At 37.1% G+C, this 12,968-nt stretch overlaps 1 pseudogene; it reads left to right on the top strand.

The window, feature by feature from the left end:
* Window positions 1-584: 584 nt before the first annotated feature.
* LOC133756679 (mitochondrial assembly of ribosomal large subunit protein 1-like) overlaps window positions 585-12,968 on the top strand; it is a 44,550-nt pseudogene continuing 32,166 nt past the window's right edge.

Raw genomic sequence — 12,968 nt, 5'->3', positions numbered from 1 at the left:
TTTGAGTACTTACTGCCTCTCCATCTCCACAGCATGCTGAGCTAGCAGCTGTATCAAAAATTATTAGTTGTGTTTCAGGACCATTAAATATTTTTTTTCAGACAGTACCTATGTAGTTAATGCAGTAACAAAGTTAGGTTCACCATCCTTGATTTCCAAACATTCTACAGTCCATGCCTATTTTGAGCTAGTACAACAAGCCCTATTTCACAGTATCGAGCCCATATTTACTGGCTTTATCAGGGCTCATACAGGCTTGCCCGGACCCTTATCCAATGGAAATGCAACAGCAGATTCACAATCTCGTTTTTTCGTAATCGGCACCATAGTGGATCAGACCAAGAGTTTTCATAACCTATGGCATGTTAATAGTAAAACTTTACCTTTAAAATTTAAAATCCCTATTTGCATTGCAAAAGAAATTGTATGCAATTGTCCCTTTCCAACCTGTTAAAACACCCACTGGGACTAATCCCCGTGGCCTATTTCCTTGCCACATATAGCAAATGGATGTTACCCATCACTCCGAGTTTGGTAAATTGGCATGCATTCATGTCACAGTGGATACCTTTTCTGGCGTACTCATGGCATCAGCCATGGCCAAGGAAACAGTGACACATGTTAAACAACACTTGTTGCAATGTTTTGCCACTTGGGGCATTCCTAAAGTCATAAAAACTGATAATGGGCCAGCATACACTTCTCAAGAAATGAAGCGCTTTGTTCAACAATTTGGTATTACCCACATTACTGGCATTCCCTATAATCCACAAGGACAAGCCGTTGTGCAGCGAGCAAATTTATATCTTAAAACTGTCATATTAAAACAAAATGGGGGAGTAGGGACACTCACCCTTTCCCCTAAGGATTTACTTAATTATGCCATATTTACCATTGATTTTTTTAAACAAAACATCAAACGGCAAGACCCCAGCAGAACGTCACATGTTCCGTTATGACAGTTTTGATCATCCCTCACAGACAGTCGACAAACGGTCCTCTGCACACTCGGCTGAGAATGATAACATTTCAGTCGACACAAAACAAATGATCCTATGGAGGGACCCCCAAGATAACCAATGGAAGGGCCCGTTCCCTTTGCTAAGAAGGGTACAAGGTACAAGGTGCGGTTTTTTTTCTCCACAGGGAGCCTCACAACCGGTTTGGGCACCAGAGAGAAGGATTTGGCTGCTCGAGAAAGACCCAGAGGAGCAACCCTCGGAACTGTCCGCCGAACCGGCTGCAGAGACGGACGAATGAAAAGACTGTTGTGTGCAAAAGCCTTGCTGTTAATCTGCCTTGCTGCAGTTTGGGGAATTATTATTGATTGTGCTTTAGATGTATTTGTCAGAGTTCAAAATGCTTCACAGGTATAAGATATTTGCCTTAATGCTGATGGTGGCAGGTGTTGCCTGCAATGAGAAAGAAGGTGTGTCTTGGAGATTGCTTAGGGCACTTACCTAGCCTACGCCTCTGTCCAATACCTCAGCTTACTTGTCTGTTATTATTGCTGGAAAGGCAACAGCGCACCAACTTGGTGATCTGGCAGGCTATGTTGGCCATCCAGCGGGACAACCCCTATGATGAAGTGATTTGGCTCAGCATGTTGGAGCAGTAATCAGTGACTGGTAACCACTGGCAAGCACATGGAGCAACCTAAGACAGAACAGGGAGACGAGCCGCTCCATGTTTCCATGACGGGTAAACCCATGGTGCATTGCTGGGGACCTAAGACAGGCACGCTCGCTTGCTAGAAAACTAAAAAGGGGGAGCTGTGTGGACCCACAGGCCGGCCGCTCGTGACAACCATTCCCTGCGGCTGGATGTCACGTAGCCTGGCTCACTTAAACCGAAACAATGGACTGAAGTACATCCTGTTTTTCATGCAGGACTCAAACTGAAACAATAGTTTGAGGAACCACATCCTGTTTTTCATGCCCATTTTTAGTAATCGGGCTGTGGACTATATAAGAGGGACGCCTGGAGAGAACGGGAGAGGAAGGAGAGAAGCAATAAAGAAAAGCTGAAAAGCGCATGAAATGTGGTGGATTCTGCTTACTATACGGATCTCGGTCTTGTCGGGAACCCGTAGATTTCCGACACTTGGACACTTGATTTAGATTAAATTTCAACTCTGCTTCCTCCAAATTCTATAACCATGTAAAATTTTCAACTTCTTATTTTCCTTATAATACATTTTTTAAAAATTTATTGCCTTGCAATAAATAAGTCCTAATTCACTGTGTTGGTGTGGTCAACTGAATGTAATAGGCCTGCCTTACGTGTTTGTCACATCATAAGCACTCAGTAAAGTTTAGCACCCACTATTGTCTTACGATAATTTGAGTTTACTTTGATTACTGTTTTATCAAATGGATCCAAAACAAACACTAGATAAAGGTCTCTGCTTCACTCACTAATGTGAATTCTACTTTCTACTTATTAGTGTTAAATAGGTTTGTAGTTTTTATCCCATTTGTTGATTAAGATTAGAAAATTTATTCAAGCAAATAGAAACCTTTTATTTAATGTATACAAACTTCATGCATTTTATAAATGCAAATATAGGAACATACGGATTCTTCCCACACTACTCTCCCTCCAACACACACTTATAGCCTTCATCCTCCTTCCTCTCATATCCCTATTCTATTTTTCACTAAGATCTATTTCAATTAACATTATACACATACGATTAATACTGAATGAAGTAAAGAGTTCGACAAATAGTATGAAAAAAAAAAAAAACTATTCCTCAATGTTCAAGACAAGGCTGTTCCAAGTCATGGCATCTTAAAGTGTGAATTTCAATTCTATAGATTGCCTTTTAGATACTCTATTATTTACCACTAATGGGAGGAACATACGTTTTCTTAGGGTGTCAGACATCTGGGTTGATTGGATATCTTAGCTATTGTGCATTGAGCTGCAATAAATTTCGGGGCACAGATAATTCTTTCATATGCTCATTTCATTCCCTTTGGATAAATTCCCAGGAGTCTGATGGCTGGTTATATGTCAGTTCTATATTCAGATTTCTGAGACATGTTCATACTGTCTTCTACAGTGGCTGGCAGTTTGCATTCCTATCAAAAGTGGATTATGGTACCTTCCCTCCCACCCACAACTTCATCCTCACCAGCATTTGTTATTTGTTGATTTCTGTATGAAAAACATTTTCTATTATAATTTTATTCATCAACTATTTAGTGATCCTCTACAATGTATAATTTCATTTGACAGGTAGAGTTATAGACAGTAAGAGAGAGAGATGGAGATAAAGGTCTTCCTTCCATTGGTTCACTCCCCAAATGGCCACTATGGTCAGTACTGCTCCAATCCAAAGCCAGGAGCCAGGTGCTTCTTCTTGGTCTTCTATGTGGGTGCAGGGGCCCAAGCACTTGGGCCATCCTCCACTTCCCTGGACTGGAAGAGGTGCAGCCAGGACTAGAACCCGGTGCCCACATGTGATGCCAGCACTGCAGGCAGAGGATTAACCAAGTGAGCCATGACAACGGCCCCTGAAAGACATTCTAACTGAAGTGAAGTGAGACCTAATGGTGGTTTGGATTTGCATTTCCCTGTGGCTAGGGATCTTGAGCTTTTTTCATGTTTCTGTTGCACATTTGGATTTCCTCTTTTGAGAAATGTCTGTTTAAATCCTTTGTCCATTTCTTAACTGAATTGTTCCTTTTGTGGTGTTGAGTTCCATAAGCTCTTTAAAGTTTCTCGAAATTAACTCTTTATCAGTTGCATAGTTTGTAAATATTTTCCCCCAATCTGTTGGTTAACACATTATTTTGCTAAGTGTTTCCTTTGCAGCGCAGAAGCTTCTTAGCTTGATGTGATCCCCTTTGTCAGTTTTGGTTTTATTGCCTATATTTCTGGGGTCTTTTCCAAGAAGTCCTTGCCTATGTCAATGTCATGAAGAATTTCCTCAATATTCTCTAATAATTTGATAGTCTTAGATTTAGGTCTTTGATATATTTTGAATGGATTTTTGTGTAAGGTGTAAGGTAGGAGTCTTGCTTCATATTTCTGCATGCAGAGATCCAGTTTTCCCAGAACCACTTTTTGAAGAGACTGTCCTTTCTCCAGGTATTGATTTTAGCTTTTTGTAAAAGATAAGTTGGTTGTTGGGGCAAGAAATGATTTCTAGAGTTTCTATTCTGTTTCATCAGTCTACCCATCTTTTTTGTGTGTCAGTATCAGGCTATTTTTATAGTAAATGCCCTATGGTATATCTTTAAATCTGATATTATGATATTATGTTGTATAAGATTGCTTTAGCTATTCAGGGTCACCTGTGTTTCCATATAAATTTCAGCACTATTTTTTCTCTATCTAAGAATGTCTGGAATTTTGATCGATGCTTTCAGTAGTATGTTATTATAGACATTTTGATGGGATTGATTCTTCCAATCCATGAACATGGAAGATTTTCCATTTTTGTGTCTTCTATTTCTTTCTTTAATGTATTATAATTTTTATCATAGATATCTTTGGCATTATTGGTAAAATTTATTCCATGGTATTTAATTTTTCTGTAGCTATTGTGAATGGAATTGATCTTAAAAGTTCTTTCTCAGCCCAGGCATTTTCTGTGTATATAAAGGCTATTGATTTTTGTTTGTTGATTTTACATCACACCATTTTACCAAACTCATGAGTTCCAATAGTCTCTTAGTGGAGTGTTTTTGATCCCCTATCTAGAGAACAATGTCATCCTTGAAGTAGGGATAGTTTGACTTCTCCATCCCAATTTGTAGAGCTTTTATTTCTCTTTCTTTCTTAATGGCTCTGGCTAAAATTTCCAACACTGATGAGAGTGGCACCCTTGTCCCCTTGTCTGGTACCAGATTTTAGTGTTGAATGCTTCCAACTTTTCCACATCAGTAAGATACTGGCCATGGGTTTGTCATAAATTGCATTTTTTTATGTTGAGGAATGTTGTTTCTATACCCATTTTCTTAAGATATTCATTATGAAAGGATGTTGTATTTTATCAAATGTTTTATAAGCATCTACTGAGATAATCATATGTTTTTTGTTCTTCAGTTTGTTAATGTATTGTATCACACTAATTGATTTGTGAGTGCTGAACCATCCCTGAACACCAGGGATAAATCCCACTTGCTCCAAATAAATAATCTCTCTGATGTCTTCTTGGATTTAATTAGCAAGTATTTTGTTGAGGAGGTTTAGGAATTAATGTAATACTGGCTTTGTAGAAACAGTTTGGAGAATTCCCTCCATTTCAATTGTGTTGAATAGCTTCAAAACAATTGGAATTAGTTATTTACTGTGTGGTAGAATTCATCAATAAAACCATCTGTCCCAGGGCTTTTCTTTGATGGGAGTGTCTTTATTACTGATTTAATTTGATCATGGTTATTGGTCTGTTTCTATGTTTTTATGACTCAATTTTGGGATGCTGTATGTATCCAAGAATCTATCCATTTCTATCCATTTCTTCTAGGTTTCCCAATTTGTTGGCATACAACTCTTTGTAGTAACTCTGATGATCTTACTATTTCTATGGCATCTGTGTTTATACATCCTTTTTGAACTCTAATTTAATTGATTTGGGTCTTCTCCTTCTTTTTTTTTTTGTTAGTTGGGCCAATGGTGTATCATTTTGTTTATTTTTCAGAAAACCATCTCTGTGTTTCATTGTTCTTTTGATTTGTTTTTTATTTCAATTTTATTTATTTCTTCTCTAATTATAACTATTTCTTCTCTACTAACTTTGTTTTTTGGTATGGTATTGTATCTTAAGTCCTTGAGATGCATTGATAGCTCATTTATTTGATGTCTTTCTAATTTCTTGATGTGGGGCACCAATTGCTATAAACCTTCCTCTTAACACTGATTTTGCTATATCCCATACGTTTTCATAAGTTTTATTGTCAACTTTTGTTTCCAGAAATTTTTAAATTTCTCTTTAGATTTCCTCTATGATCCAATGTTCATTCAGGAGCATGTTGTTCAGGCACCATGTGTTTGAATATGTTCTAGAGATTCTTGAGTTGTTTTTCAAGTTTATTCTATGATGGTCAGAGAAGATGCATGGAATGATTTCATTTTTTAAAAAAATTCCTGAGACTTTCTTAATGGTGTAGCCTTTGGTCTATCCCAGAGGAAGAAAACTGTGTATCCTACAAGAAGAACGGTTCTGTGGATATCTGGTAGGTCCATTTGGCCTTTAGTGTTGGTTAACTGTTGTTCCCTTGCTGATTTTCTGTCTGGTTGATCTGTCCATTGTTGAAAGTGGGGTATTTAAGTCAATCATTACCATTGTATGAGATCTATGTCTCCTTTCAGCTCCACTGACATTTCTTTTAAATAGCCATGAGCCCTGTAATTGGGTTCATATACGTTTATTACAGTCACATCTTCCTGTTGGATTAATCCCTTAATCATTTTATCGTGCACTTGTCTCTTTTAAGAGTTTTTTGTGTTAAAGTCTATTTTGTCGGATATTAGAATGGCTACATGAACTCGTTTTTTGTTTCTGTTAGCATGGAATATCTTTGTCCATCCTCTCACTTTTGTTTGATGTATCTTTATTGGTTAGATGCATTTCTTGTAGGTAGCAAATAGATGATTCTTCTTTTTAATCCATTCATCCAGTGCATATTTAACTGGAGAGTTAGGCCATTTATTTTCAAGGTTACTATTGACAATTAATGACTTGACCCTGCCATTTTTGCATAAATATTCCTATTGTTTACTGTGAATTTTCTTTGTACATTTACTGAGAGATTTTTCTGCTTCCACCTTCTTTCATACTGATGAGAGTGTTTCTGTGTTTCCGTGTGTAGCACATCCTTAAGCATCTTTTGCAATCCTAGACAAGTGGTGAAAATTTTTCAGTACCTGTTATGCAAGGTCTTTATTTCACCTTCATTCATAAATGAGAGCTTTGCAAGGTACAGTATTCTGGGTTGAAAATATTTTCTCTTAAGATTTGAAATATGTCTCACTATTTTCTCCTAGCTTGTAGGGTTTCTGAGGAGAAGTCAGCTGTGTGTCTAATTGAAGATCTTCTGAATGTAATCTGGCATTTCACTATTGCACATTTTAAAAAATTTTGTTTATGTTTTATAGTGGAGAGATTGACTATAGTGTGTCGTGGTGAAGATCTTTTCTGTTCATGTCTATTGGGATTTTTTTTTGTGCTTCCTGTGCTTGGACGTTCCCTTCTTCCTCCAAATCAGGGAGGTTTTCTCTAATTTTTTCACTAAAAAGTCTTTCTAATCTTCTCTCTTTCCACTCCTTCAGGAACTCCAAAGACCTGTATGTAGTATCATTTGTTAATATTCCATGAATCTCCAACACTGTTTTAGTTTTCCTAATTTATTTCTTCTTCTTTTTTTTTTTTTTTTGATCTGACTGTAACATTTCCAGAGATTTGCCTTTTATCTTGGATATTCTTTGGATATTCTTTTTTTCTGCCTCACTGAGTCTGTTGTTAAGGCTTTTCTCTACATTTTTATATGATCGTCTGAATTCTTCATTTCTAATATTTCATTTTGATATATCTTTAAAAATCTCAATTTCATGGGAGATTTTCATTCTTGTCATGTATGGATTTTTTTCATTCATGGATTTACTTCTGATTACTTCTGAGTAATCCTTCGATTAATTTTGTGAATTCTATTTCCAGCATTTCATCAATCACTTCATCTTCACATTCTAGCATACACGTGTTGTTGTTTCTCTTTTGGGTATTATGGTGTCTTCCTTATTCTTGTTTCTTGAATTTCTGCATTTATTTTTAGACATTTGTGTAGATATTTGTTTTTGTTCTTATTGTTGTTGTGGTTGTTGTTTTCTTTTTCTCCCTGATGGCTTTATTTTTTCCCCTTTGGACTACAATTTTGCAGCTTAGTGGAATCTCTGTTCTTTCAGTGAATACCCAGAGGTATGTGCTGGGTTTGGCCAGGGAGTTCTGTTCAGTGTTCCAGGGTGAGAGGAGTGTCCAAGGCAACACCCATCTTGGACATGAGGAATCTTATCTTTTTTTTATTCAGAGGTGAGGGTTTGATAAACTCTGTGGGCATAGTCTCACACTTACCTCCTCTCCTCCAAGACCACCAATGCCTGGACACTAGCCCCCATGGATCCAATATTCTTCTGTACCACCACAAGAAACACACAAATTTTCTGTGTAGTCCTCACTGTGGGCACAGATCCCACAGTAATGACACTCCCAGTCTATATGGGGTCCTGAGCTTGTGGAACAGCCCACAGTGACTTCCCATAGATCCAGCCACATCCTGTACCCTTTCATGAAGCCACATTTTTCACAGTCCCAGCATACGTGGTTTCCTACAGTTATGGGGCACTGAGGATCCTCTCTGACCTTCCTGTCTTTCCCATTCATACAAAGAAGGAGCTGCTACCAGAGCTAGACACCTGTGGGTGCTTCACCCAGTCAGCCTAAGCCCTTGACCCTGTAATGTGCTGGGAAACTGGGGTCACCTCACAGTCCTTTGTGGGTACCCAGCCCACTGTCAGTTCTCACAACCAGACTCAGATGTCTCCTCTTGACTGGTTGCTGAGTGCACGGACACAAGCCTGTGCAGCTGTTACATATGTACAAAATATTGTCCACCCTCTCTCAGCCAGTTACAGGATGCTGTTGTCAGGTGGTCCAGGAGAAGAACATGCCCCCTTTTTTTCCTTCATGTTGACAGCTACACTGTCCCCCACAGGGCTCTAAGCTGGACTCGCACCAGGTTATCCCTGCAGCTTTATTGCCAGTGGCTTGGACTGCTGCAGGCTGATCTCACCTCCCTGTACAAACTGGCTCTGAGGCTCTCCACAGCTGGGGCCGTGTGATGTATCCATGCTCGTGCTGTACATCTACACCTTCCCCGTAGATCCACCGCATCCCTCTAACTTGCAAGGATTTCCCACTGCAGTTTTTAAGTTCCTAATAGATTATCCTCTCCATTTGGTATGGTTTCTACATTGTCAAGCACATAAGTGTTTGATTTTTCTATGTATGCGTATATATACGTATGTTCATGTCTAGGTATCCCTGTTGATATTGCCTTCCTATTTTTATAGTCTGACTTCACTCACCTTTCATAGTTCAGAAAAATTCTCTAAAATTTTAATGGTTTTTCTGACTCCTCCAGCCCATATTTATCTGCACAACCTCTGCAGTAGATGTGATAGCAGCCACATACTACATGATATAACCCTGTGCTGCCCACATTTAATTTTGTTTCTCTAAATACATTGTCAAATTAAAAGTAAAAGTGTCTCTTCTCCTACCCTCTCACTATCAAGATTCCATGTCAGATAGTCTGCATAACACCAGAAGAGGGTAAGAGGACAAATCATGGTTTTCTATGACACTAGAGTTGCATGTGAAATAAAATTTATTGCATGGAGAGTTTCATATAATTTCACTACTCTATATACATGAGAACTGTGCATGATAATGTTCATTATTACTTCCTTTTTGCTCACTTAAAGAAGTGAAGAAGAAAGTAATGGATTAGATAAATGTCATTTTAGAAACAGAATTGTTGGATACTATGAAATTAAAAAAAAAAGAATGTAAAAGAGTTTGAGTTTACAATGAGAGCAAAAACTGCACTATAGTGAACCAAGGGAGGAAATAGATGCAGAGTCCAAGCCAAGATATAGCATTGTGACAAATAGAATCTTGGGATTTGTAAATTTCAGTGTAGTTCTGCAAAGACATATAAAGTCTGTTACAGGCTAGCTAAGTAGTATAGAAGAGTTATTGAAAAAGTTCTTGAAAATGCATATTATAAAAAAGCTATCCATATACTTCAGACGAGATCAGATGTGTTCAGGGTGGTATGGCCATAGACAATAACCATATATTTCAAAAACATTTGTCCCCAAATAAGCTTATCTTTTAGGCCCATTTTCCATGAACTTTTTAAAGTGCCCATATGTGTGTGTGTGTGTGTGTGTTGTAAAGAGTCAGTCTCCAGGAGAAGACGGAGTTATTCCAACACATGATTACAGTTAGAGTAGGGACAATAGGCAATGTCAGTGCTTTATATCACTGATATGTCAGGCCAGCAGCCAAGGTGGCATTTTAATGCAAATGGAGGCCAGAAATTGTGCATTGAACCAGAAAGTGGTACACGAAGAGTGAATGGGCCTCTTTCAAAATAAGCCATACCAACTCAGCTGCTGGGAGATATTGATTTAAGACTGTGACCATTTTGCTTGATGAGAAAATAGTGATTAACATAATTCTCTGCTGAGCTTTATAGACATACACAAACACATGCATACACACACATGCATCCATGCACACAGCAAAGGCAAGATAAAAATCCGTTGCTTTGTTGGTTTATTGCAACATAAAATATCTTCTGGATAATTTGTATATTTAAAGCTAAAATACTTGATAAGTGATCTGTGTGAAGACTTATGAAATTTAATTTAGTAACTGAGGCTCAACTTGCATAGTTGTTAGCCACATCAGATGTAGATCTTTGTCACTACATGGAAAAGGTACTTTTATCTGAATATTGCCAAATTTCAAGATGTGGTGATAAATCACAAAAAAAGTATGTGAAAAATGTTTTTGTAGCAGGTTTTTCATGACTTAAAATAAATGCAAGGAGTATGATCTTTTAAAAATGTGTAGCATCAAAAAAATAAACAAAAATTTGTGACATTTATCTAGAGATTAAATTTCAATTACTTTAAAAATATCTGATTTTCTCTTTCTTATAGGTTAGTTTAATACCATACATAAGATACAACATAAAATCATATAAAGGTCATAGTTTTTTGGCTTTTTTAAAAAGATTTATTTATTTGAAAGGTAGAGTTACAGATAGGCAGAGGCAGAGGCAGAGAGAGAGTGGTTTCCCATCTGCTGATTCACTCCCAGTGGCTGCAATGGCTGGAGATGAGCTGATCTGAAGCCAGGATCCAGGAGCCTCTTCTGGGTCTCCCACACAGGTACAGAGGCCCAAGGACCTGAGCCCTCTTCTCCTCCTTTCCCAGGCCATGGCAGAGAGCTGGATCGGAAGCAGAACAGCTGGGACTTGAACCATAAGATGCTGGCACCACAAGCGGCTGCTTTACCTGCTACGGCACAGTGCTGACTCCAATGTTATAGTTTTTAAAAGTGTTATGTTGAAAAAGAAAGCTAAAAATACTTTATATGCATATCTATCTTGGATCAGTAGAAGGTGGGCTGGGTCTCAATAAGCTCTTCTCTCCAAGCAAGTAGTACCAGTACATGGTTATGATTTTAAAACATTTTTTATATTCTTATGTATTTTAAAATCTTCAAGTGTGTAAAATATAATTCAGTTGTTTGCTTTGCCTACTGCTTCTGTTAAGATTTTTCAAGTTTTTCTTCCTAGGAGAAATAAAAGGCCATGATTCACCTGGGTGATTTTTGATATTGTATACTAAGGTCAATATTAAATCTTATTTGAGCCACATGGATGGATAGTTCTATTTATCCACAAGTACCACTCCAGAATGGCTTGGATGCTAAATGAGGACTTCATTTCTACTTGCTAAACTTTCCTGAGTCAATGAATGCCCCATTAACTCCTGGAAAGTTATTATTCATTCTTAGACTCAAAACTGAAACAGTCCATAGTTGCTTTTCATTTACTGTGAGCTGTTCATTCAATTATGGCTGTAATGTTGTCTACTGCAATTGTTGGAAAAATCTCATTTTCCTTTATCAACACTATCATTGTGCAGTCATTCAAGTCATTGTATTTGCCTCATTCTCTTTTCCTTTATCATTGTTGGTCTCTCAGTAAGTTACGGTACTAATAGGCCGACAAGTCTCTGCAAGACACATGGCATGAGATAGTCTTCAGAATTATGGTCTTGGAGCAGTTGTGTAATCACCACATATGACAATAGAAATTTCTGTATATGTAATAATTTTATAAGTAAATTCACCAATGAATAAAAGTTTCTGGAAATAATCTAATCTTATTAAAGTGCATGTTTGTAAATTTTAACCTCTTGACAGTAGTTAAAGAAAAATTATGTATAATAACTTAAAAATTTTTATAAAGCCATTCTTAGAAAATTTAAGCTTACATATTAAATTCTGAGTAATTGAATATAATATATATTTGCTGACAATCATCACTTGATGAAATTTTATTATTTGTACTTATTTATAAATTACTGATATATATTTTGGGAAAAACAACTACTTGCAGAGCATTTGTTGTAGTGAAGTGTTGGCTGAGAAAACACTCAGGGGAAAATTTTGAGTAAAACATATTTAATCATTAAATATTTTTATAACAATATATTTATTACAATAAAAATATGGAGGAGTAATTATAAACACAATGTGAAAATATTTAAATTAGTCATTATAATTCTATGACATAAAAACTAACTTCTATATTTTCATCCTACAGGGACTTTTCAATATGTTTTTGTGCTAGGCTAATTTACTCACAATTTTAGAAAAATACAAGAACTCCATCTGTTTATCAATGAGGATGTATGGTATTTAACCAGAAGTTTAGAGTTAGACTGCCTCTGGCATGGTTAACTATGAAGTTCACTAATATCACGACTGATTCAGGTTCTCTCCTTCTCTTCCTTGGGCTTATTTTTAACTTTTGGTTCACTGTCACAGGATGGATTGTACAGTTCCAAGGATTCACACAGATGTAAACACACCCAGTGGATGAAGTGAATTCATCATTCTACATGCCTTTATATGAGGAAAAGGAATTGCCTATCCAATTTTGCCAAATAATGGGTTGCTGTAGGAACTCTTAAGCCATCCACTTGTAAGGAAAATAAGATTTAAACTTTCCACTTTTAACTGTTAAAAGCAAACCTTAATATAAGTAAAGTTACAGTTCTTTTCTAAGGAAAATGGTGTTAGGAGATAGTATGTTTTGCACCTTCATAGTTTGAATTAAATTACTGTGAATTCCCTTTTTCTAGTGATGTGCATG

This window comes from Lepus europaeus, chromosome 3 (genome assembly GCF_033115175.1).
Source record: "Lepus europaeus isolate LE1 chromosome 3, mLepTim1.pri, whole genome shotgun sequence".
Lineage (NCBI taxonomy): Eukaryota > Metazoa > Chordata > Mammalia > Lagomorpha > Leporidae > Lepus > Lepus europaeus.
Note: the sequence above shows the minus strand (reverse complement) of the source record. Positions and strands in the feature narration are given on the sequence as shown.